Raw genomic sequence first — 26,513 nt, 5'->3', positions numbered from 1 at the left:
TGGGAGAAGAATGGGCCAAGCCAGGCAAAAGGAAGGCATGCTTGGCCTGGCAAAGGAGACAGCCAAGGAACAGGAAAGGCCAGGTCCAGTCATTGTGAACACCATGCCAGACCAGGCCACAGGTAGCAAAGGAGAGACCAGGCAAGGTGTAAAGCAAGGATATCAGGCAAGCTCCAGGCAGCAAAGACCAGGAAATATGGAGTGCCAGGAAAGGGTGATAACACGGTCAGTCTAGGACCTCAGAATGTGAGACCAGGACAGGTGAAATGCAATCAAACGGGGAAAAGCAATGCCAGACATGTCAAGGGAGAGAGAAGGACAAACAAGAACAGGAAAGGAGGAAGGTAGGCAAGAAGCTAGACAAGGAAAGTGAGAATAAAAACACAGCCCTGCAAAAGCCATGCCAAGGAGAAGGCAAGGAAAACTCCAGGTCAGGATAGGGAGAAACAAGTCTAAGCCAAGCCAGAAGGAAGGCAAGGGCAGATGTAAGGAGGCCCAAGAAGACAGGAGAAAGGCACAGTCAGACATGGGAAAAGGATGGAGAAGTGCCAAGATGAAGGGATGGGACAGTAGCCCAGATGAGAAAAGAAAAGGCAGAAGGCAAATCCACTCAGGAGAAGACAAGACCACACTTGAGACAAGGCATGGAAACAGAGGTCCTGAGACCATGCAGTATGGAAGGCCTAGAGTATGAAGTCCAGACAGAAGGCAGCAGTAAGGCAACACAGGCCTACGGGAGAGTAAGAGGAGTGGCAGGCTAGGGCAGTGAAGACAAGATGAGGTCAAGCAAGGTCAGGCCAGGCCAAATTTCAGTCCAGGGGGAAAGGAAGGCCAAGTAGGAAAATGATAGACAAGCCAATGCAGGCCAGGCCAGGCCAGAAGCCGGTCAGTACAAGAGAATTCTATGGTAACAATAGCTCACCAAGGCAAGGGGGAAAAAAAGCCATGTTGGGAGTAGGGGGAATGGGAGGTTGAAAAGCTAGGATAAGTAAGAGGTAAGGCCAAGGGGCAAGTCAAATCAGGGAAGACAAGAGAAAGCCAAGTCCAGGCAAGGATAGAAGTAATACAAGGCCAGGCAAGTTGTGAGGCAAAGGGATTGAAGGGAAGGACACCAAGGCAAGGGCACATGGAAGGCCAGGGTAAGAAAGGGGCAACAAGGCCTGGAAAGGTGGAAGGCAAGCAAATGTGTGCACACAGGCACAAAGTACATTCAGGGTAAATCAAGGAGGCTAGTTAGGGGAGTATGTGGGCCAGGCAAGGTCAGAGGAAGGTGTGGACATTCAAGATGGAATTCACAGCAATGGAGAAAATAAGGCTAGGCAGATGGCAAGCCCGGACAGGCCATTAGGAATACCAGGATAGGACAGACAAAAGGGAAGATGATGAGGAAGGCAAGGCAGAGCAGGCAGAAAGTAACAGAGAAGGAAAGGACAGATCATGCATGATGGATTGTGATTTAGGGCCATGTCCAATTCAAGGCAAGGAATATAGCAAGACCAAGAGACAAGGAGAGATGGGAAGGGCAAACCAGACCAGGCCTGGGGTAAGGCATGATCAAGCAAACCCAGAAGGAATGCATGTTCACATTTGGCCAGTGCAACACATGCTGAAACAGGGGAGATGACAGACCTCAAAGGGATCAAAGACCTCATTGTAAGACCTGAATCCCATAAACATATATAAGAAAAAGTAGTCAAAATACTTCCAGATACAGCTGTAGAGAAGGACTTCCTGAATAGAACCCCGGTTGCCCAGGAAAGAAGGCAACTGACAAATAGGACCTCATGAGACTTAAAAGCTATTTTACAACTAAGAAATGCTAAGAATATTGTAATATTGTGCATATGTAATCATTTTCTTTCCATTTTTAGAAGAACCTCATGGATATCAACAGCACCACATAATATTTTCTACTCATCTATGAATCACTAAGCTGATAATTTCAGAAAAATACATGCAGCATTAATTTTCTCCTCAGAATAATTTAGGTAACCAAGGAAATAGAACAAACACTTCAGAGGGAAGGCTTACTGATGATGACCTGGAGGTTTTTCAAGATAGGTAAAGGCATCACAACTAGTTACCTGCACACTCATGAATGCACTTTTAATTTGTCACCATTTTCATTTCTATGAAAGTGTGTGAGGACAATATTCACAGATAAATATTTTATACACAATGCTAGAATGTTTTATGCAATGTAAATGCCATGATTTTAAAAATTGTAAGCTAAGTCCAGGCATGGTAATGCATGCCTTTAATTCCAGCAGACATATGGCAGAGATAGGAGAGTCTCCATGAATTTGAGGCCACCTGAGCCAACATAGTGAATTCTAGGTAAGCCTGATAAATTTGGAACCATACTTGGGTGGCTGATAAATTTGGCCTGATAAATTTGAAACCATGCTTGGGTGGCTAAGCTTTACCGGCAAGTGATTTAAGTGCTGAGTCATCTATCAAGCCTCAACATTCTCAAAAAAAAATTTTTTTTAAGTGTCCTGCGCAAGTTCACTTCACATGAGATTGACAGGGCTACAGCTGAAGTCCTCACTCACCTGTAGAGTTTGGTACTGATAGAATGTAATATAGTGATAGAATTGATGTAGCCAAGATCAATACAGTTCCTAGACTTATGTCTGAAAGTGGCTGGGGCATTGGTAGTGCGATCCATAAACTAAGTGGTTAAATTACAGGTACGGTCATAACTGCTATAAATAAGAGTCTTATGAGGGAGTTTGGGTGAAGTAATTCATCAATAAATAATTTACGGCTGAGAATATGGTTGGAGAAGACCATATGGTCTGACAACACCTGAACATTTTATGTAGTTGTATATATTTCAGTAGTTCATGTTGGTGATTGGGATTGGGATAAATAGTGCTTATGGTATTAATTAGATGTATTCATGTTAATGAGAAGATTTGAACCTCTTAAAATGAAGCTTTAAATGTTATGCAGTTACCACTTCTGCACCGTAACAAGTCATGTCCTTGAACAAGTTTCTTGTAGTTACTTTCTTATTGCTGGGTCACAACACCTGACCACAAGCAGCTGATGGGAGGAAAATGCTACTTTTGACTTACAATCCCAGTCTTGGAAGGGCTAAGAAGCTTCATCATGGCAGGAAGAATTGCTAGTAAAAGAAACCGACCTGGATTACACCAGTCTGAACTCAGATCAAGTAGGACTTTAATCATTGAAAAATGAACTCTTAGAGTTACTGTGCTTCTGGGATGCCCCTAATCCAACACTCACACAATAAACCCTATTTCTGAACTCTATAATGGGCTAGTGCTGTTATCCATGGGGTTATTTCGTTGATTAATTTTATTAGGTCAATTTATTAAAGTTAGAGACCTGTTAAACTCATTCAGAGGAGTTTTTTTTTTTCTCCTAACCCACTTCAACCAAAATTATTAATTCTATTTTTTATTGATTAGTCTATGAGGATAAAATTTTGATAATGAATTAAAAAGTTTTAGGTCCAGAAGGTATTCTAAACTATTAGTTTATTCCTGACTCTTCACTGGGAGGGAGGTCAGTTACACTGGTTGGAAGTAAGAGAGAATTAGTTCCCCTTTTTAGTCATTCATACAAATCTCTAATTAAGCAAAAAATGATTATGTTACCTTTGCATAGTTCAGTTATTGCAGTTCTTTAAGATGTGTCAACCAACAGATAATACATCTAATAATATTAATGCTAAAGATAGTGTTTTTTTTTTTTAATTAATATAAGGTCTTGCTTTAGTCTATGGTCACCAGTAACTCACTGTGTAGTACCAGGCTTGCCTCAAAATCAAAGCCATCATACCTACCTCTACCTCGAAATTGCTGGGAATAAAAAAGGTGTGTGCATCAATTTACTTATTAAATCTTTCCTTTTGGTCACATTCCTGCCTTGATTTAGCCTAAATAATGCAAATGTGCTTATTATAGAATGGTAACTTGCCTAATTTTAACTACCAATTGAGTATTTGATCTGGTGTACACTTATACAGGGATAAATAAATTTTTATTACTCGTGTTAAGAGTATTTCATCAATAACTTTATCGATTGATTGTATGTACAATTTGCTTTTTAAATTTATGGGCTAATTAAGGGAGAGAGAGCGAGCAAGAATGGGAATGCCAGGGCCTCTAGCCAATGCAAATGAACTATAGTCAGATATGTCATGTTGTCCACCTGACTTATGTGGGTGCTGTGTGAATCTGACCTGGGTCCTTATACTTTGCATGCAAGCACCTTAAAATCTACGTCATGTCTCCAACTCACTTAACATTTTCTTCCTTGATGGCTGCTTTTATACCAACTATAATTTTGTAAGGTAACTATGTTTGCTTGGGGCTAGGAATAGTGGGATATCTAATCCTAGTTTGTTTCGTAGCTATCATGTAGTTTAGCTTCTTATTGCTTAAGAATGTTATCTCCAGATACTGGACATTATTGTGAAGTAGAGGAGGTGTGTTACTAGGGGCCATTCTTAATGTTAATTGTTTCAGCCACCCCGGTCATTCAAAGCTCACTCTCTACTTCTACTCTGTTCGTGTGAAGATGTTATGACTAACTGTTTGCTCTTGACATGTTTTCCCCACCATGATGAAGTTTCTCTTCAAAACTGTCAGCTAAATAAACCTTTTCTTTCCATAAGCTATTTTCAAGTAAGAAGGTAAGTACTACAGAAAGTTGTTACCACAATATGGGGCTGATGCTACATAAAGCCCAAACATGTGACGTGGTAAAATTTGTGTGTGTGTGAGAGAGAGAGAATATGGCCATGCCAGGGCCTCTAGACACTGAAAATCAACACCAGATGCATGGACCACCTGGTTCATCTGGCTTATGTGGGTAATGGGGTATTGAATCTGTGTCCTTAGCATTTGCAGGCAAGTGCCCTACCACAAAACAATCTCTCCATCCCCAAACTATGTTACTTTTTAGTCTAATGGAACTGTATTACAGGAGGAATATTGAAGGAATCTGGAACATTGGACTAAAAAACCTTGTAGTGTTATAAGCAGAACTTAATGGGTCATTCTCATGAGAGTATGAAAGACTAAAATGCATAAAGAGATATGAATTGTGTAGGCTCCTGAGGTTTCAGAGAGCAAAGAGGTCTTTGTCAGGTACTGGGTATATGAAATTTGTGTGATATTTTCACTGTTCTGCTTTTGTCCTGAGACTTTGTCTAAAGATTAATTTAGAATTAATGCACTGATTTGTTTGGTGGAGAAAAATACTGAGCAGAATGATATGAAGGATATAAAAATTGGCAAGAAGGAAGTATGGACAGATAAGTTTTAGGACCCAGAGAATGCAGCAACCTTAGTTGCAATTGTTAAAGGATCACCTTGTTGAAGGATGTTCCAGGTCCTCTGAATAGTGGAAATAGCTAAGATTTCCTGTGAGTGAGACTCAACTGAGCGTAGGTTCAAAGTAGAATGTATGCTCAAGAGGAGGGCCTGAAGGAAGAATGCTGAAGGTGTTTCTTGGTCCTGGAAGTCCAGCTTCATTTCAGCCTGGATAAAGATTTTGTCAGCATCACCTCCTTGGCATTGGTGAAGTATTATAGATGCAGGAAATTTGGGGTCATGGAGTGCACTCATGGTTCTGGGAACTTTTGGGTCTAGACAGTGTTGGGGTCAGGTGTTTTGTCCCAACAACAAGAAAATCGACTGCTACAGAATTTTTTTTTAAACTCAGATGCAAAAATCTAAGTCTACTTTTTTTTTTTACCAGTGTAAAATTCGAGTTACTGCTTTGGAAAGTGGCTATAAGAGTATATAATCTCATAACAACATTGTAAGTCTCTCCATTGTATATGTTGTTAACCACAGAGCAATGGTTCTTCTTTGAAATTGATCGTGTTTTTTTTGGGGGTGGTGGGGCGTAATGTAACTCTATTGCATATGTGTATACATAATATAAAACTGATGCTGAGTTTAATGAACCAAGATGGCAGGCATTGATGTTAAGGTGAATCATTAATTGTATGGTAAAGTTTTCACTGGTTTGATTTCTGAATCACTGGGCACATCTTTATTAACTACTTTTGCTCTTTTATAAAATTTTTATTCAGTTGAAGGTACATTCATGCAGAGCTTACTATGTGTATACGTTTCTCAATTTGTTTTTTAGATAGGGACTCATTCTAACAGAAGCTGACCTAGTTCTTACTCTCTAGTCCAGGGTTGGCCTGGAACTCACAGGGATCCTTGTACCTCTGCCTTCCTAGTACTGAGATTAAAGGTGAGTGCCAGCATGAGTAGCTGTAGTGTCTGGATTTTATAAAGATAGCCAGCAGTAGTTAACTCCTGGATATTTCAAGCTGTGATGTCATTATGAATGTAGACTAAATATTGCTTTTACTAATGAGCAAACTCAGAAAGTCAAATGCTTTGTAATAATTTTCTAAATGAAGCTTTAATCATAACGAAGAAAAATTTCTGACTTATGTGGTCTTAAGATGACATAAAGCTATAAACAGATTTAAAAGATATTTCATTTCTTTATTTGAAAGCATAAGAGAGAGAGAGATAGAGGTCAGGAGGGCAAGGAAGAGAGGGAATGGACATGATAGGATCTCCTAACACTGCAAGTGAATTCCAGATGCATGTGCCAGTTTGTGCATGTGGTTTACATCAGTATTCTTGATTTGAGTGTGTGATGCCATGACTTCCATGCAAGAACTTTTATGATTGAGCTATATCCCCAGCTCCTGCTATATATTTTTACAAGATATTATTTTATGTGGCAATTAGGTAACATACTTGTAGGGGATATGTTTCTGATATAAATTGATAATTGTGTGCATAGGAGATGGGTTATGTTTTAAGGCTAATCAACTAAGGATTTATATGCAAGTATCTTAGGTTGTAACTAGAATTTTAAAAAATTATTTATTTTCAAGCAAAGAGATAGAAGAGAGAAAGACAGAGAGAAACAGGCACACCAGGCCTCCAGCCACTGCATACAAACTCCAGACACATGTGCCCCTTTGGCATCTGTCTTACATTGGTCCTGGGGAATTGAGCCTTTGTCCTTTGGCTTTGCAGACAAGAGCCTTAACTCCAGCCCATGACTAGATTTTTAACCTCATTAATTTTCTTATACTTTACATATCATTTATTTATGTGTGTTATTTAGTTATTATTTGTATATGTACCAGAAGCAAGGGTGCAGGTCTCCTGCTGCTGTAAACAAAAGTGAGATTTTATTTTGCCAGTGTTTGCATCTGCTTACACATGCATGACTTGAGAATTGAACATGGTTTGTAGCCAAGCATCTTTAATGGCTTAGCCATCTCCTCAATCCCTTCTTTGTACCTTTTCAAAAGGAGTATTATTGACAATTTTCATTTTCATGCAGGTCCATAGTATACTTTGATCATAATTCTCTTCTCTTTTCATCTTCCATCCTTTCTTCTGAATTGTCCTTGCAGTGAACCAGTTCTTTTTCTGGCTTGTCGCTCTTTTATTTTGATGTCATTTTGAACTCCTTCATCACCCACCTGAAAATGTTGATGTACCCAGTATTGTGTAGGTCTTGTTCAAGTGATGACACTTGCAGTGAAGTCATGAAACAAAGTATGCTCATGAAGACAAAGGGTTCAAGGTGCCAGAAGACAGCTTTCCCTTCTGTGTTGTTCCTGAGCCTTGCATTAGGTGGTGTTGATGTCTAATTTAGTGTTGAGAACTCAGCAGTCACTTTTGCTTTTTAAAATATTTTTGTTTTTATTTATTTATTTAAGAGTTATAAATAAATAGAAAGAGAAAGAGAAAGAATGGACACACGTGGGCCTCCAGCTGCTGCAAGCAAATTCCAGATGCAAACACTACCTTGTCCATCTGGCTTATGTGGGTTCTGGGGACTTGAACCTGGGTCTGTTGGATTTACAGGTAAACACCTTAACCTCTAAGTGATCTCTCTATCCTAGCAATGACTTTTTCTTAGAACTTTCATGACTTTTGAGTTCCTCAATAGTCACTACCATCTAAAAAAGAATTTATCTGAACCTATGTTAGAGCAGGACAAACCTATGGGCAAAGATAAAACTTTAGAGAGAAATATGATGGGTACAACATAATCATTTAGCCAAATCACCCCAATAGCTTCTCTCAGATACTATGTCTTTGCAAATCATGAACTTTTGAAATATTCAATTTATTTACTAGAGGAAGAGAAAGGGGTGGGGGAGAGAGAGAGTGTAAGCATGGCAGGGCCTCTAGCCAATGCAAACAAACTACTGATGCATGAGCCAGCTAGTGAATCTGGATTGCATGGGTACTGGGGAATGAACCCTGAATCCTTAAGCTTCACATGCAAATGCCATAACCACTAAGCCATCTCTCCAGCCCCAAATAATAGATTTTTTTTGAATAGGTTTTTATTATCAGACATAGATTATCTCTCATGTACTAAACCTCAAGTGGAGTCATAGTGCAATCAGTTACAACTGTCTTCAGACCACAAAGCCATTTTATTTTTTATTGTTTATTTTTATATTATTTACTTGAGAGCAACAGAGAGAAAAAGAAGAAGAAAGAGAGAATGGGTGCGCCAGTGGCCTCCAGCCACTGCAAACGAACTCTAGATGTTTATGCCCCCTTGTGCATCTGGGTAATGTGCGACCTGAGGAATCAAGCCTCAAACCAGGGTCCTTAGGCTTCACAGGCGAGTGCTTATCCACTAAGCCATCTCTCCAGCCCCACAAAGTCATTTTAATTTACATTTCTATGATGGCTAAAATGTACAATACTTTTTGAAATATTTATTGGCCATTTATATTTCTTCTTTTGGGGACTCTCTATTCAGTCCCCTATCTCATTTACGTTCATTGTCTGATTTCATATTGCTTTCCTTTGACTTCTTTACATATCATACTCAAATTTTCAATAGGTGGACACTTTCTTCCATTAGGTATGTTGCCTATTTTTTGTATTTTTAAAATTTTTATTGACAATATCCATACAAGTAGACAATATGGTCACAGATTCTCTCACAACCATTTCTTTCCATATTTCCAAATATCCCTTCCACTGAATTTCTTTTCCTATCCAACAACTCTCTCTGCTATTTTAATGTAATGATATTTTCCTCTTATTATGCAGGTCTTCTTTAGGCAGCATGAACGTCTGTGAGGCCATGAACATTATGACCACTTTCATACTGGAAGGCAGCATAGTGGGCAGTAGGCTCTTAAATTCTTTCTGCCATATTTTGTGCAGTGTTCCCTGAGCCTTGGAGGGTGAGGTAGAGATGTTTCATTTAGTATTGAACTCCCCAATGTCACTGTTTCTCATCATGTTGGTAAGATTTGTGTCATCCCAGTGGTCACTACCCTCTGAAAAGAAGAGTGTCTCTAACCAAAAGTGAGAGTAGCATTAACATGTGTTCATAAAGGTACAAATCTAGAGGTCATATCAATGGGTGAAATATACCCATTTAACCTGATAATAGTAGTAATATTCCCTCAAGGGTTTGTGTACTGCCCAGCAATGGATTTTTATTAAATTTTCAGTACTAACCATGAATTCTTTCCCCTGGAACAGTCTTTAAGTACAATCAGAGAGAGCAGTTGATTTCACCCATAACACACATGCCACCATTGCACTAGTTGTACATTTGGCCTGGCTGACCAGCCATCAAGCTTGCAGAGTCCACTGTTGGGTAAGACCATTCATGACTTCTCCCAAAACAATGTGCATAGTTTTTTCCAGCATCCTGACAGCTAGTCAACAGAGAAAAATTTTTCAGTTCACTGAAGCTGAATTTGTTAGTTACCTGCAGCACACGCTTTTGGAGTCTTCAGCAGTAGGATCTTGCCATCTAATTCTGGTGGGCAACCACAGACCTTGGCCAAAGCCTGCATTATTTGGTTGACATCAGGCACCTCCCTGGCCAAAAACTCACTGGAAATTATCCAACTTCTGGAACTGATATTTTTCTAATAATAATCTTTGGCTTTTAAGAACAACATTCTGTACCTTAACTGGAAACGTCTGTTCCAACCAAGTAACTCATATTCTCTGTCTCTCTTCCTATATGTATATGTATATATGCTAGTGGAGAAGTAGGTTTCTGTATGGCATATTCAAAAACTTTTTAAATTTGCTGAGAGAGCCAGAGAGAAACTTGAAGAGAGAAAGAGAGAGACATCGAGAATGGGTGTGTCAGGCCCTTTAGCCACTGTGAAAACACTCCAGACACACGCACCTCATTGTGTGCATGTTCGACATTGCACACTTGAGTCACTGAACATGGCTATGTGGCACATAGATATTCAAAGATGAGTTCTCTGGATTCGCAGTCAACTGCTTTAACCACTAAGCCATATCTCCAGCCCTCAAAACATCTAAAAAAATTTAATTCAGCCTTCTGCCACCCCTCCTCTCTTCCATCCTATTCCCTGACTTTCATTTCATATTTTTATTTGAGCTCTTAATATACAAGCATACTTCAAAGTAATCATTTCCCATTGGATTATTTAATTATGTTCCCTCCTCAATCCCATTTCACTGAGGGCCCTCCTCAGTGAGACTATCAGACATTATTGTGGGGCCATTAGTGCACCATTCAGTTTCTGTGGAGAGGGGGCACAATGCCTTAAAATGCACTTTCCCACCACGTGGCTCTTATATTCCTTCTTTCACCTCTTCTGCAATGTTTCCTGAGCCTTGGAGGGCTTGATTCAAGCCTCCTTTACTGTTAAACTCTCAGAAGCCCCTGATTTTCTGCTTTGATTAGTTTTGAGAATCCTCGCCATCTGCTCCCATGTCTCTGTAGGAGGTTTTTCAACTAGTAGTGACAATAGCGCTCATACTTCATCCAGCATTTTCTGTCATGTTTCCTAGGCTCTGGCAGATGTGATAGATGATTCATCTTGTGCTAAGTAATTGGCTATCTTTTCTTGTCACACTAATAACTTTTGGATCTCCCCTTTATTTGCTGCCATCTGTAAAAAGCTAAGTTTGAGAGCAGTGTGTTTCATAGGCTATAAATGTAGGCATTTTGGAGACTTTTGATGGGCATGACCTCTCCTTTTAGCCAAAGTACAGTGGGAGCTTCCATCCTTGTTCTCTTACTTTCCAATATATAGGCTCTAACTTGACCCTCACTCAATTCAAGTATGAATTCCCTTCCACTGATCTTGGCAATAGGCCTTTCTGGTAGGTAACCCAAGTGCTTTTGCAATGATCTGTATTAATTTTGTGACCTCATAGGGTTCCCTGACCAATAGTTCTCTGTGTGGAATAATCCCATTTTGGCACTTGTATTTACCAGCAAGAGCCTGTTGTTTTAGGTGCTTGTGCCCAAACTCTCCCTTTCTGTTTTCTGAGGAAGTATTTATCACTATCCTTCCCTCCTTTACCATTTCCCTCCATGTTAACCCAACCCTTTGTATTCTGTCCCTTTAATTGCCTCCCTAGTTATACCCACCTCTAATTCCTACCTGCCATTTCTCTTTTCAAACCTTATTCTAACTTCCTTACCAGTATTACTGAAGCTTACTACAACTTCTACATAAACCAAACTATTCCATGTTAGGATCTGCATATAAGAAGATCATGGGACATATTTCTTTCTAAGCCTATGTAACCTAACTTAGTAGAACTTTTTCAGGATCCTTCTATTTTCTTTTCTTTCTTTCTTTTTTTTGGTTTTTCGAGGTAGGGTCTCACTCTAGCCCAGGCTGACCTGGAATTCACACAGGAGTCCCAGGGTGGCCTCGAACTCATGACAATCCTCCTACCTCTGCCTCCCGAGTGCTGGGATTAAAGGCATGCAGCACCATGCCCGGCTTCCTTCTATTTTCTTACCAATATCATAATTTCTTTTTTCTTACTGCTGAGTAAAACTCCATATTGTATATGTAGCATATTGCCATTATCTAATCAGCAGTTGATCAGCACCTGGGCTGATTCTATTTCCTAGCTATTGTGACTACATTAGCAACAAGCATGGCCAAACAGGTGTCTCTGTGGGAAAGACTATTTTGGCTATTTGTCCATAAATTACATAACTAGGTAAAACAGTAGATCTATTTTGATTTTTATGAACTTTCATACTGATTTCCCCAGTTCCTGAAGAAGTTTTCACTCCTACCAACAGTGGATGAGGGTTCCTCATTTTCTGCATCATTTCCAGCATTTATTAATACTTGGAAGTCTTTAAAATAAGTTATTTCTCCCTACCTTCCTCCCTTTCTTTCTTTTCCTTTTTTGCCAACAAAGTGGTTTAATAGTTATAAAGTGTCTAGTTTTCTTACTGAAATAAGATGATTTCTAGGTTTATCTGCAGTTGACACCAGATACCCAGAACCCCTGGAAGCTGGTGTGGATTAAGGCTGGGTGTCCACAGAGACATCTCAGAAGATGATCTTCAGGGATGGCTTTTCCTCCTCCCGGGCCCGAATCTGGTCTTCCACCTCCTCTGACCAGTATATGTCATACAGGACTAGCTGCTGTGGGACACAGCTGGGTTTCCTAAGGTTCTCCATCAGCTGCAAGATTCCCAATCCCCCATGGAGTTGTTGCTGAGGTCTAGCTCCTGCAGGGTATGGTTGGCCAGCAGGACCCTGGCAAGGCTGCTGCAGCCAGCATCAGTCATGTCACAGTCCCCCAGACACAGCACATGTAGCGCCATGCCCGGCTGGCTCAGAGCTTCACAAAGCTCCTGCACACCCGAGTCACCCAGTGGGTTGCTACTCATCTGTAGTTCAAGCAGAGACCGGTTCTGGGCCAGCAAGGAGCGGAAGTGGGAGCAGCAGGCAGGTGTGAGGCTGCAAGTCTTCATCCACAGTAACTCCATCTGTCAGCCAGGCTCTAGCAAGCTCTCACCTAGCAACTGGGCACCCTTATCCCCCAGTTCATTGTTGGTCAGGCTCAGCTCCTTCAGGTTCGACTTGGACCTGCGGACACGGCACAGGTCCCTGTAGCCTTCAGCAGTGATGTTGCACTCCCAAAGCCACAGGGTCTTGAACTTGCAGCTGGGGCTCAGTAGCCCAGGGCACAGTGCGGCGATGCTTGCATTGTCTAGCTTGTTGCTGCCCAGGCCCAGCTCTCGAAGTGAGGCCTTGGAAGCAATGACATCACACAGATCCCTGCATTTGGCTGATGTAATACCACAGTTTTCTAGCTTAAGTGTCTCCAGCTGGCAGGCAGTGTTTGTCAGACCCTGGCACAATGCTTGGACACCAGCCTCATGGAAGTCATTGTTGCTCAACACCAGCTCCTTAAAGTAGGGTTTGGCCTTCAGCACAGAGGCCAGGGGCTCACAACTGGTGACTGTGAGGTTACAGCACCCCAGCTGAAGTTTCTCCAGATGGCACTGGGGATCCAGGAGTCCTTCACAGAGCAGCTTCAGGCCTGCATTCCCCCAGGGGGTTGTCGTTGAGATGCAATTCATGCAGGGTGGGCAAGGAGCACAGCACACCAGACAGGACACCACAGCCAACCTCTGTCAGGCAACAGTTCTGGAGGCTCAGTTTCTTTATCTTTCAGGTAGAGTTCTGCAGGCCCTGGAGCACCAGGTGCACACCACCATCACCCAGCTCATTGGTGTGCAGGCTGAGCTCTGTCAGGGCAGGGTTGGCCTGGACTGCTGAGCTGATGTCCTTGCACTGCCCCTCAGTGAGGCCACAGTCATCCAGCCTGACCACTTGGTGTAGTCTATTGATGGCAGCATCCACACAATTATCTGTCCTTTATGACTCTTCTATGTTTTGATTAGAGATGTTCATTGTAGGACTGGGTGATCTAACTGGATTTTCTTACATTTGATTTTTAATGTTTGTTTTAGGTCGATTTAAGTGATTAATCTCATTTTGATTTAATTTAGGTAGGTCATATAAATCGAGGAAATCATCCATTTCTTTCAGATTTTCATACTTTGTTGGGTATATGCTTTCATAGTATGTCCCTATGATTTTTTGAGTTTCTCTGGAATCTGTTGTGATGTTACCTTTTTCATCTCTGATTTTATTAATTTCTGTCTCCTCTCTTTTGGTCAGATTTGCTAAGAGTTTATCAATCTTGTTTATCCTTTCAAAGAACCAACTCTGTTTCATTAATTCTTTGGATTGTTTTTGTTTGTTTGTTTGTTTCTATTTCATTAATTTGTGCCCTAATCTTTGTTATTTTTTCCCATGTACCGATTTTTGTTTGCCTTGTTCTTCTTTTTCCAAGGCTTTAAGGTGAAGCATTAGGTTGTTTACTTGTGACCTTTCTAATTTCTTAATATAGGCACTTAAGGCTATAAATTTACCTCTTATAGATGCCTTCATTGTGTCCCATAGATTTTGGTATGTTGTGTTCTCATTATCGTTTGACTCTATAAATTTTCGGATTTCCTTCTTGATTTCTTCATTGACCCATTCATCATTTAGCAGTGTATTGTTTAGTTTCCATGATTTTGTGTATGCTCTATAGGCTTACTTGCTAGTGATTTGTAGATTAATTCCATTGTGGCCAGAGAGAATGCAAGGAATTATTTCAATTTTCCTGAATTTGTAAAGATTTGCTTTGTGTGCTAATATATGGTGTATTTTAGAGAATGTTCCATGTGCTGCTGAAAAGAACGTATATTCTGCAGCCTTTGGATGAAGTGTCCTGTATATATCTGTTAGGTCCATTCTTTCTATGACCTCATTTAGTCCAGATGCCTCTCTGTTTATTTTTTCCCAGGATGACCTGTAAATTTATGAGAGTGGGGTGTTAAAGTCACCCACCACCACTGTGTTTGGTGTCTGTGACCTTAGTTCTAATCGTGTTTGTTTGATGAATTTGAGAGCCCTCATGTTAGGTGTACATATGTTTAGGATTGTAATGTTGGAGTGTGCCCTTAATCAATACAAAGTGACCTTCCTTATCTTTCTTGACCAATGTTGGACTGAAGTCTGCCTTGCTAGATATTAGGATAGCAACCCCTGCTTGTTTTCTAGGCCCATTTGCTTGAAACACCGTATTCCAAACTATCACCCAAAGATAATGTCTATCCTTTGTAGAAAGGTGAGCTTCTTGGAGGCAACAAATTGTAGGGTCCTGCTTTTTAACCCAGTCTGCAAACCTATGTCTTTTGGTTGGTGCATTGAGGCCCTTGATATTAAGAGATATTATTGAAAGGTGTGTATTTATGTTTGCCATTTGTGTGTGTGTGTGTGTGGTTCCAGTTCAACCTTTGCTTTCTTCTGTTTACTGGTATTTGAGTATTGCTTGTTTTTTCCAGGTTTCTTATATGTGTGCATTTCCTTTTCTGTAGCATGGAAGATCTTATAAAGTATTTTGTGTAGAGTTGGTTTTGTCTTCAAATACTCCTTTAACCTGCTTTTGTCACGGAATGTCCTTATTTCTCCGTCTATTTGAATGGATAGCTTTGCAGGATAAAGTAACCTTGGTTGACAGTTGTTATCTTTCACAACTTGAAATACATCACTCAAGCACTGCTGGCTTTTAAAGTTTGTGTTGAATATCCTGATGGGCTTGCCTTTGTAGGTATCATGATTTTTTTCTCTAACTGCTTTGAATATTTTTTCCTTGGTTTGTTTGTTTGGTAGTTTGATTATAATATTACAAGTAGAGGTTCTTTCCAGGCTTTGTCTGGCTGGGGTTCTAAAGGTTTCCTGTATCTGCATTGGCACCTGTTTCCCAATTTGGGGGAAATTTTCTTCTATGATTTTGTTGAATATGCCTCCTATGCCTTTGGAGTGGAATTTTTCTCCTTCTACTATGCCTTGAATTCTTATATTTATTCTTTCCATAGTGTCCTGAATATCTTGAAATTCCCACTCATACTTTTCTATAAGTTTGTCTTTCTCTTTGTTGGACTGTATTAGATCTGCCACCTGGTATTCTAGCTTAGATATTCTGTCCTCACCTTCGTCCGTTGTACTGGTGAGATTTTCTACAGAGTTTTTTATTTCATTAACTGTGTTCTTCATTGCTAGTGATTCTGGTTTTTTTTTTTATTATTTCTATTTCCTTATTTATGTCTTCTATTGCCTTCTTTATTTCATGAACTTGGTGTCCTGCGTCTTCTTTGATTTCCTCTTTGATTCCTTTGATTTCCTCTTTGATTTCTTGTTTGATTCTTTTCTTTGACCTCTTTGAACATATTTGCAATCATTCTTTTGAAATCTTTCTCAGGCATTTCCTCTAACTCATTCTCACTGGAGGTCATTTCTGATGCATTAATACTGTTAGGTGGATTTATATTGTCTTGCTTTTTAGTGTTTCTTGTGTTATAATGTATATATTTTTGCATCTTGGATTAAGTTAATGCTTGGATTTCTAGCTATCTAGGTATTCTTAGTTGTATGAATTGATTTGATGTTATATATCTTCAGGATAGGAGCTTAAGGTGTTAGGTGTGGCTCTTAAGGCTCTCAGAGTATCTACAAAGGTGTTCCTAGGGGTTGAGTTTCCCTGCTATGGGAGTATTCAAGTAGGCTGAGTGGAATAAAATACAGGTAGATTCTAAAATTTAACTAAACACTGTACACATTCAATCAAAAACAGCACTGAATATTTATGCAAAGTAATTATTATAACAACCTGATCCTCTAGCAACAAAGAGAAAGATTTCTGGTCTGTTGAGGGATCCAAGTCAGCTTGTGACCAAGTGAAACCCTTCCCTGGTGCAATCAATCCCAGTTTCCTTTTTGGATGATTTTGGTCTCAGTCAAGTTGCTGGCTAGGTCATTGGGCTGCTGTTCTGATTTCTGGCACTGGGCTTCTCCTGTTGGGCAAACCAAGCCTGGCAACTATGGCCCTACATAACAACACCCCCGCTACTGTAACCACCACTGCTGCTAAAGCTGCTGCTGCTGGGTCTGTTACCTCTTCTGTGTCCACCACTGCTGCTGCCACTGCTGCTGCTGCTTTAGCTGCCACTGCTGGATCCTCCACTGCTGCTGTTGGATCTGTGACTGCTGCCTCTGAAGCTGCTGCTGCTGGAGATGTAAATGCTGCCTCTGAACCTGCTGCTGCTGGATCTGCCACTGCAGCTGCTACTGGATCTGCCACTGCTGGGGCCACTGCTGCTGGTGCCGGAGCCACTGATGTTGCTGCGGGACTGTGCTCCTGTTTGGGTCCTGCTGTTCACTCAAGTTGGTGTGGCCAGGTCCTGGGCCGGCTCCTCTGTTCGCTGGAGCTGGGCACAGGCAGTGGGGGTGGGGAGGGAGCTGCAGCTACTCTGGCTCTCTCGCTGTTCCACGTATTCTTCTACCTTGTGGTCTGCTCCTCCGTTGTTCACTGCTGCTCTTCCTTCACATTTTTGAGTTGTGGAGAGCAGCGGTGTGAGTGGAAGCTCCCCTCACCTGGCTTTTCCTGTGGCTTGAGCCGAGCCTGGCAGCTTTCCGATGCGCTGCTGCCGCCATGGTCGGCAGACCTGCCGGGGCCGCTTATGCCAGCCTGTGCGAGCTCTGGATCTTTTCTAATTCTTCACTGTCATTTCAATTTCCTATGCACCTCACTTTTTAGTAAAAGTGTGTATTTTGCTGATTTTTTATGGTCTTTTTCCCCCCTAGGCTGCTTTGACGTGGTACCTAAGCCGCCATCTTAACTGGAAGTGTCCCTGATTTTTCATGTTATTTCTTTTGCGCTGTAGTCTGCCCATCACAGTGTATTGGCCTGTAGGTGGGTGGATCAGCCTAGGCTCAAGCACAATGGGAATCTGAGGTAGCCTGAGGCAGTTGCCAAGCAGCCTGGGCTTTGACTCTCACTTTCCAAAGCCACCTCATATACTGCCTGACCAGGGAACCAAAATTCCCTGAGGTCGTAAGCGGTAATGCGCCAAAGCTGCCTGTACTTGCGCTAGGTGGGACACTGAGGAACCAAGCACTGAAGCAGCTCAAACTCTGGCAGGGGAACACTTGGACCTGGAAGCAGTCTGTGCTCTCCTGCAACAGGACAATGGTGGCCGGCTGGCATGGCAGACAGGTTGGGGATGGCACCTGAGCTGGCACAAGCAACAGACACAGTCTGAGCTTGTGTGGCAGTTGCTGTGGGCCTGAGCTTGCTGATCATTGGGCAGCCAGAGTAGTAAGTGAGCAAGTGTCTGGGCTGTCTAAGCTTCCACATGCAAGGATCAATCAGCACAGTGGCACTGTGGGTTTGGTTGCTACTTGGGGGGAGGTGTGGGCTACCTGCCTGTGTCGGAATCAGCGATTCCCTGTTTTTGCCCCTCTGTGCCCTCCCACTGGGAATCTATTGGAGATTTCTCTCCCCTAGAAGGCCCAGTGAACCCTTAATATCTTGCCTTTCTTTCCCCAGGGTCTTCAGGGCAGCTAGGCAGTCACTATCTTGGCCATAAATCCTGAGCAGAGTGATCTAAGTAGGGTTTATTGGAGTATTCCACTATGGGATTAGGCATTCCTGTTGGGCATATCTTACCTTGGTTTCTTGTGTTATTTGTTTTGCACTGGTGTTTGCTGCCCATCCACAGATAGTTTTTTGTCTTGCAGACAATGCAGTAACCACAACTCCTGCAGAGCCCATGTTGCTTGGCTTGGTGTGTCTTGATTCCTGTGAGTATGGGCTGGTAGTCAGTCACGTGTCTGGGATATGCACACTGAAACGTGAACAGACTTTTAAAAAAAAAGTATGCAGTCTCCATGCAGGTCCAGACTGGGGAAAGTGACTGGCTTTGGATTCCCTATATAGGGCCAAGCCCTTGTGGAGGTCAGAAAATGAAGTCAGTGCCTCATGGGCCTGATTTCCTGTCTCAGTGTTCACAGGTTGGGGTTGTATACATGAGACTGAGTATGCACATAAGAAGTTTTGTGCAATTTCCTACTCCCTGGCTCACCTTGTCAGTGCCCTGATCTGGTGACTGCTGTCATCTCCAGTGTCCCTATAAGGGTGGCACAGGATTGTAGGCATGGGGTGAGGTCAGTGCCCAATTTGACTCATTCCCAACCAGCATGTATTTGGGACAGTGTTGTACCCCAGGGGATAGGCAGGGAGCAGAGGAGCACTCACCCGGTCCCTGAGTATCCTGATTAGTGGCCAGGGTTAAGGAATGTGGCTGGTGAGTGTGAGCAGCTCTGGTGTCTCTTCTCTCACAGCACAGACAGGCAGGACAGATAGTTAGGTATATATCAAATGGGCTGTACGCTGCTTGTGAACTTACATTGTGGTTCCTTAGTTGTAAAATTGCTTTTATGTTTCATGGGTTCCTATTTGTCAGTTGTCTTCTTTCCTGGGCAACTGGGGTCCTATTCAGGAAATCCTTCTCTACAGCTGCATCTGGAAGTATTTTCATTACTTTTTCTTTTATATGTTTATGGGATTCAGGTCTTACATTCAGGTCTTTGATCCATCTGAGGTCTGTGATCCCTCTTGCTTCATCATGGGTTGCTCCAACCAAATTTGAACATATGATCCTTTAGGGCTTGCCTGACCATGCCTTGCCCCAGGCCTGGTCTGGTTTGCCCTTCCCATTTCCCCTTGTCTCTCTTGGCCTTGGTATTTGCCTTTCCTTGAATTTTATCTGGCCCTAAATCACAATCCACTGTGCATGACCTGTCCTTGCCTTCCTGTTCCCTTCTTCATGCTCTGTCTTGCCTTCCTCATCATCTTCCCTTCTACCTGACCTGTGCTGACATTCCCCATTGCCTGTCCTGGCTTGCCATCTGCCTGGACTGCTCTTGAGTCTTCACCCTGGCCTGGCCTAGCCTTATTTTCTCCATTGTTGTGAATTCCACATTGGTCTTACCTCTAACTTATCCTAGCTTTTCAACCACTCCTTCCCCCTACTCCCAACATGGCCTTCTTTTCCCCTTGCCTTGGTGAACTAGTGTTACCATACCCTTCTCTTCTACTAACTGGCTTCTGGCCTGGCCTGCCTTGGCTTCTCTTCAATTTTGCCTACCTGGCCTTCCTTTACCCCTGGACTGACATTTGGCCTGACCTTGCCTTCCTCCCTTCCTTGCCTGACCATACCTTCCCCTGCTTGGCCTCATCTTGTCTTCCCCAGCCCTAGCTTGCCTTCTCTTACTCACCCTTAGGCCTGTTCTGCCTTACCCTTGCCTTCTCTCTAGACTTCATTCTCTAAGCCTCCCATGTTGCATGGTCTTGGGACCTGTATTTCCATGCCTTATCTCAAGTACAGTCTTGTCTGGCCTTGTCTTCTCCTGAATGGATTTACCTTCTGCCTTTTCTTTTATCATCTGGCCTGTTCTCATGTCCCTTCATCTTTACACTTGCCCATCCTCCTCCTTTGTCTGACTATGCCTTCCTCCTGTCTTTCTTGGGCTTTCTTCCACCTGCCTTTGCCTTCCCTCTGGCTTGACTTATCCTTTGTTTCCCCTGTCCTGGCCTGGATTCTCCCTTGCCTTTCTGTTGGTCTTTTTTTTTTTTTTTTTTTTTTTTTAACCTTGTTTTAATTTTCTCCTTCCTTGTCTAGTTTCTTGCCTACCTTCCTCCTTGCCTGTTCTTGTTTGGCTTTCTTTCTCCCTTGCCATGTCCGGCATTGCTTTGTGCCCTTTGATTGCATTTCACCTGCCCTGGTCTCACATTTTCAGGTCCTAGACTGACCTGATTTTGACCCTTACCTGGCACTCCCTATTTCCTGGCCTTTGCTGGCTGGAGCTTTCCTGATGTCCTTTGCTGTCTACTTTGTCTAGTCTGTCCTTTCCTTCCCATGGCCTGGCCTGGCATGCTGCTCACACTCTCTGGGCCTGGCCTTGCCTACTCCTTTGATCCCTCCTTTGCCAGTCCCAGAATGCCTTCCTTTTGCCTGGTTTGGCCCATCCTTCTCCCTTTCCTGGTCTGGGGTTGTTTTCCCCTTCCACCATCCCTGGGCTTGGCCAGTTCTCACTTTTGTTTTACCTGGTAACTGCCTTTCCTATGATTTTGCTTTCCTGTGACCATGCCTTCTTACTTCCTGTCTAATGATTTTGTATCTCAATACATGGTTGAATTTTCTTAGCTTTTATTTTATTTTATTTTATTTAGATAAAGTGTCACTGTAGCCTAGGCTGTCCTGTAACTCACTGTCACCCAGGCTAGGCCCAAACAGTGATTCTCTTGCCTCACCCTGCATACTACTAGGTTTAAAGGTGTAAGACTGCTGCCTGGCTAATAACTGACATTACCTTCTTCTTTCCAGTTCAATTATTGTCCCTGCTCAAAGCTATGGAGCCTTCTGCACCTGACCTTTCAGAGGCTGTCTCTGCAAGTGGACAGAGTGATGGGAGCAGAATGGGGGTTGGCTGAGGGGCATTTCTGCCAGAGAGGTGCAAAACATATACACATAGTGAAGAAAGTAGGGGTCTCCTTACACCCCACATTCCACACATCAGAGTTTTCTGTCTTTAGAAACAGAAGTGGCAGCCCATGCGTTTCCCAGATGTCAGGGAGCATCAGCATTACTTTTTCCTGGGACATTGGGCAATGTGGGTGGGGAGTGGCATGGCTGCCTAGATAAGGAGACTGAAACAGTCCAAAGCCTACCCTCACCCCTCAACAGAATACAGAATAACACTTGAGAATGTGACCTAAGGACAATTTAGTTGCTCCTCACAGGTAAGTACTCCGGATGAACATGGTGCCCAATGCAGGTGAGGCCACACTCCACCCTTGCTATATCTCTTCCAGCACATTCCCCCGTGTGTTCAGCATTCACAAAAGTTTTCTGTGAAGCAGGTCTCCAACTATAGAGCATGTCCAGTTGGAACACTTGTAGAGGTCACCTCCTAAGTCCTGATAATCTGGCCTGTTCTTGAATAGACCAAGACCAGTGGTAATTTTTGTAAACCTAAGACCACTAAGTACAGTCTTTTCAGGTTCTGTTGATCCATTTCTTTGTCAGATCTTGTCTATGTAAGCTTTCCAGAGGTCTGCAGAGGAATCAGATTTAGTAGCATGCAATTTGAATTTCTATAACCATTAATAATTGTGAACATTTGTGTTTCATTTTGCATTTCTGAGGGAGTGTTTTGAGGTTTATCAAGCATTTGTTAGTGGTCATAGGTTCTCTTTCCCTGAATGCCTTCTGCCCTTTCCCATCACTTGCATTTGCTTGGATTTGTCTTGCCTTATTGTGGTTGTTCTTTGTAGATATTAAATCTGTGGGTAGCAGATGACTTTTCTAAGAGTGTTGAAGGTATTCCTTTGGAGAAGAGTGGTCTATACAACTCCCAAAATCACTATTGCTTTATAAAAATGTTGCATGAGTGGGAGATTAGTTCTACTTGTGACTTTACAGGTGTTTGATCCTTATTGCTTTTTTCAAACTGCCTACACTGGTTCTGCTTTACTCCCTGCGTTCATTTGGCCTGGCTAGACATGGCCTTACTCCACTGCATATACAGCTGCGCTCTTCCCTAACCTTGTTCCTCTTGTGTTTCACCTAGCCTTGTCTTCCTCTAGGTCTGCATTTCTGGCCCCCCTTGCCGTCTTCCTGGCTGTGTTTTCACTTACATGAGGAAGCCTCCCATCTTGTCTGGCCTTGACCCTCCCTCATCTTTCTGCTGAACCTGAGCTTCAGATTACATCTAGATATTTATGCATGCTGGAAAATTGAACCTAAGCTGCAAGTTTTATAAGCAAGTGCCTTTCATTTCCCCAGTGTCTGTTTGCTTGAAGCAGGGTCTTCATCTGTAAGTTAAATTGACATGTAACTCATGGTGTAGGCTAGACTAGCCTCACAGCTGCAGGAATATTCACAGCCCAGTCTCCTGTGTCATGGGTTTACAAGCTTGATCTAACATGCCCCATTTACTCTATCTCTTTTGGCCCTTTGTCTGTAGGAAGATAAACTTGACATTGTCACTTGATGTAAAACTTATTTAAACTTCTCTCTATCTTGGAGGCATGTAGCAATGCCCACCATCATTTTTGGTTGTGATCTTGCTGGGAAAGCATCTGGATGGCACATTGTAACATGTTCAGTGCAGGACAATCAAAATCAAAGAATTATGGAGGCCTAAATATGAGCACTAATGTGACTGAGAAGAGCCAATAGCAATTTTAAAAGCAGCTTATGTGAGTTGGTGGGGAAAAAAAACTGTTGAAAAATTGTTAGAAAATTTTTCAGAATACAGACTAGCCTGAGGTAAATTGTTTGAATGTCTGAATATTTTGCACATTGTTAATCATGTGAATTCCATGTAGTAAAAGTCTTAGAATCAGAGTCCTCCAACCTACCATTTTGTTGACATTAATTTACATTTTAATTCTACTTTCCTTGCATTTATTCTGTCTGTGTTTTATAACATGTAGTTTTAAACAGTTAGATATTTAAAAGTTTCCCCCTTCTTATTTTCCATTTAAGTATAGGGAGCCATAAGAGCTATTACAAAGAATTATGGATACCAAAGAACTTTTTTGTGTTCTGACACTAAATACATTCATACAATTTTTTTCTTTTCCTTAGCCTGCCTGCTACAGTTTTTTTTCATTTATCTACTTATTTTTTATTTTCATTTATTTGAAAGGCTGAAAAAGATACACAGAGAGAAAGAATAGGCAAGCCAGGATTTTCAACCACTGCAAACAAATTCCAGAACCATGTGACACCTCGTACATCTGGATGCATGCTACATGTGTTTTTGAGTATCCACTCATTCATCTTTAAGTCTACTTAGTATTTCTTTAAACGTGAGTGATATTTCATTTTTAGGATAATTCATAGTTATGAAAAACAGTGTGTTCACTTTTTCATAAAAAGATTTTTGCATGATGGAAAGAAATGACTGCAGTGCTCAGTACTGCGATATCTGTATCACACCTTCCAAGGCTGAGGGCCTAATGCGGAAGAGGTGGCAAAAAGAATGTAAGAGCCAAAGGAAGGGCAGGACTCCATACAACATGCTCCCACCAGACACAAAATGGCCTGGATATCCATGGCCTCACAGTGCCTGATACTACCTGCATAAGACCATCATAAGATGAGGAAAAGATCAAGACATCAAAAGTAAAAGAGAGACTGATTGAGATGGAGAAGGGGTATGATGGAGAATGGAGTTTCAATGGGGTAAATGGGGGGGAGGGAGGGTATCACCATGGAGTACTTTTTATAATCATGGAAGTTGTTAATAAAAAATTAAAAATATATATTTTTGCTTTGAAAACATAAATGTTATCTTCATTCTCATTCTGAAAGTTCTCATGAATTTTCTCAAAAAGTCATGACTTGCTGGGCATGGTGGTAAACACCTTTAATCCCAGCACTCAGATGTCAGAGGTAGGAGGATCACCATGAGTTCGAGGCCATCCTGAGAATACAGAGTGAATTCCAGGTCAGCCTAAGCTAGAGTGAAACCCTACCTTGAAAAACCAAAAAACCAAACAAACAACAACAACAAAAGTCATGACTTAACAGAGGTGAAATCAAATGGAATCATGTGATTATTTAACTCAGGAACTGTGCTCATTCACAGTTTTGCTTTAGGAGTACCATATAAGTCATCCCCCATCCACATCTTTTTGAGACTAGATCTTCATTCGCACTAGAGCTCACCAACTCACCAAGTAGAAAATTGGCTAGCCAGTGACTACCAGAGATCCTCCTGTCTTCTCATACCTGTGTGTTACACAAAAGCTTTTCTTCTGCCTTGCTGCGCACTTGCAGCCAGCTCTGGCCTCATATTTTTCTATTGTTTATAATTCATTTTATGTATTTATTTATTAGCATGAAAGAATTCTGCAGAACAATCAGAACCCAGGTAAGATTTTATATATTTTTAAAAAGTCATACATTAGCTAATTATGGCATATCTAAATAAGAAACAAACATGACTCCTGGGAAGATGGCAAGAAAAAGAATCTGATATTAGATTTCTAGGTCCTATGTGAAATTTTGATCCAGGTGGTTTATGCCTGTAAACCCAGTATTGGATTCACAAATAAGCAAGTACTTGGGGCAAGCTGGCTGACTTGTTCAGCACAGCTGGTGAGCCCAGTCTGGGAACAGTGTGAGACCTTATTATAAAAAAGGTGGAGATCAGCAGAATATCATCCCTGAAATTAACTATAGCCTCCAAATTCTCATGAATACACAACACACTTATGTGTTCTTAAACATTACTTAACTTTCATGCCCACACATCATACACTAAATCATATGCAGTCAAATATTCACTCACACAAAAAGGCCCAAAGTGAGGTCAGGGGAAGAGATTGAGTAAAGGAAAGGTGGAAGGAGGGCTAATCAAAATCTAAGAGGATATAAATAAACCATATGGAATCCTCTGGTTTTGGGCAATGGAACACTCAGGAACCATAGAGCATTGCTAGAAAATTTTCAGTGCCAGAGATGGGTTTCCTTCCAGTGAGTTGTTGCCCAGGGATGTCCCTGATGCCCCCAAAACATTACAGGCCAATGCCAAGGCCCTTGGTTTCCCACCAGGAATAGATGGTAAGACCCTATTGCTTAAGACTCCACATACTTGGGCTGCAAGTCCACTTAGAAATCCTGCTGGAACTGAGCTGATAACGTCCTCTATGTAGACCAGCTTACAGAAAGTGGGAAGAAGCCATTCTACATGGAGTTCAATGGGTGAAAGAGATACCACCAATGAAGATACTCAACAGTGGACAGTGCAAGCCTTATAATTGGCCAGACAGACCAAATGAGCCAGCTGGTGCAATAGTGGCATGTCTATCATGGTGGAAACCAACTGCTCTCCAATTGGACTGGAGGCCTGCTCCATGGGAGGAATACATCCCTGATACTGAAAACCTACAACAGGGCTAGTCATGAGCCCCAGGGGTGTAACATTTGCTGATGTCTGGATAAATGTATATACTATGCCTATCAAACTGCCCAATAAGCACTTTTCTTAATATCCATACCCTTATATTAATGCTACTCTCACTTTGGCTAGAGAATCTTCTCTTTTCAGATGGCAGATACCTTGCAATGACTCAGAAGGTATCATAGTGTTGGAAAGAAGTGTCTGGAATACTGAGTAACATTTGATCACACCTTCCAAGGCTCAGGGTCTAATGCAGAAGTGGTGGTGGAAAGAATGTAACAGCCAAAGGAAGGGTGGGACTCCTTACAACATGCTCCCTGCAGACATAAAATGGCCTGGATATCCATGACCTCATAGTGCCTAACACTACCTACTTAAGACCAGACCATCATAAAAGAAGGAAAAGATCATGACATCAAATTAAAAGACAGACTGATTGAGATGGGGAGGGGATATGATGGGGAATGGAATTTCAAAGGGGAAAGTGGGGGAGGAAATGTATTACACGGGATATGTTTTATAATCATGGAAAATGTTAATAAAAATTGAGAAAAAAAATTTCCTCTCACACCCACCCCCCCCACATACATACACATGCAAAAATATTTGCTCAATTAATAACTATAAGATAGACACTGTGTTATGGTTAGTATTTGTTCTTATAACCACTAAACAAATTCTTGTGAAATTAATCTTCCTGCTGTAAAAGTTTTTTTCAATCTTATTTGCTCTTAAAATTGCATATGGCTTTACCTGTCATCATTGTGAAATGCAAGTTAGTTAGAGGAAATAAAACTGATTAGTTAAGTATTTT

At 41.8% G+C, this 26,513-nt stretch overlaps 1 pseudogene; it reads right to left on the bottom strand.

Moving 5' to 3' along the window:
- Positions 1–12,290: 12,290 nt before the first annotated feature.
- On the bottom strand, positions 12,291–17,374 carry LOC123457293 (annotated as a pseudogene).
- Between the last annotated feature and the right edge of the window lie 9,139 nt (positions 17,375–26,513).

Source organism: Jaculus jaculus, unplaced genomic scaffold (assembly GCF_020740685.1).
Source record: "Jaculus jaculus isolate mJacJac1 unplaced genomic scaffold, mJacJac1.mat.Y.cur mat_scaffold_35_1_3033546_arrow_ctg1, whole genome shotgun sequence".
Classification (NCBI taxonomy): Eukaryota; Metazoa; Chordata; class Mammalia; order Rodentia; family Dipodidae; genus Jaculus; species Jaculus jaculus.
The sequence above is the reverse complement of the archived record's forward strand: the minus strand, read 5'-3'. Positions and strand labels throughout refer to the sequence as shown.